Below are 1,180 nucleotides of genomic sequence, written 5' to 3'. Positions count from 1 at the left end.
AAATATATGATTCAAACATTAAACCTTTTTCAACAGAAAAGGCAACATACTTGAAATGTTGAATCAAATCTTTAATTGATAGCAAGTATTTTTGAAAATGGAAAGAAATTGATTTTGAAAAAGATTTGATTTGAAAAAGATTTGATTTTGAAAAATTTTGAAAACATGAAAAAAATTGGCATTAAAAACAAAATCTTCCCTCTTGTGCCATCCTGGCGTTAAACGCCCAAAACTCACCCCTTTTGGGCGTTAAACGCCCAGCCAGGTACCCTGGCTGGCGTTTAAATGCCAGTTTTCCTTCTTCACTGGGCGTTTTGAACGCCCAGCTTTTTCTGTGTAATTCTTCTGCAGTATGTTCTGAATCTTCAACTCTCTGTATCATTGACTTGAAAAGACACAAATTAAAAATTTTTTGGATTTTTAATAATGAGGAATAATCAAAATGCAACTGAAATCAAATAAACAATGCATGCAAGACACCAAACTTATAAGTTTGTATACTATTGACACTAACAAGTTGAGAATGCATATGAGAAACAACAAAACACTCAAGACAAGAGAATTTAAAGATCAGAGCAAGTAAATCGTCAAGAACAACTTGAAGAACACTGAAGACACATGAGAAATGCAATTAAGAACAGAAACATGCAATTGACACCAAACTTAAAATGAGACTAGTGTCTCAATAAGAAACATAAAATATTTTTGGTTTTTTTTATGATTTTGTAATTTTTTTGGTTTTTTCAAAAATTAAGTGGAAAAGAAAATAAAGATATCAAAATTCTTAATGAGAATTCCAGGAATATGCAATGTTAGTCTAAAGCTTCAGCAGCAAGACATTGCATTCAAGAGCTAAATTGATGAAGATCAATCAGCTTTGGTGATGATAAGAATATCACCTTGAAACACTAGAATTCATTCTTAAGAACTCTGAAGAAAAATACCTAATCTAAGCAACAAGATGAAGCGTCAGTTGTCCAAACTCGAACAATCCCCAGCAACAGCGCCAAAAACTTGGTGCAGGAAATTGTGATCATCAATGGCATCATCAACATGGTACGCACAATTGTAATCTCAACTCTTTATCACAACTTTGCACAACTAACCAGCAAGTGCACTGGGTCGTCCAAGTAATAAACCTTACCCGAGTAAGGGTCGATCCCACGGAGATTGTTGGTAT

Source organism: Arachis duranensis, chromosome 1 (genome assembly GCF_000817695.3).
Source record: "Arachis duranensis cultivar V14167 chromosome 1, aradu.V14167.gnm2.J7QH, whole genome shotgun sequence".
Taxonomy (NCBI): Eukaryota; Viridiplantae; Streptophyta; class Magnoliopsida; order Fabales; family Fabaceae; genus Arachis; species Arachis duranensis.
Note: the sequence above shows the minus strand (reverse complement) of the source record.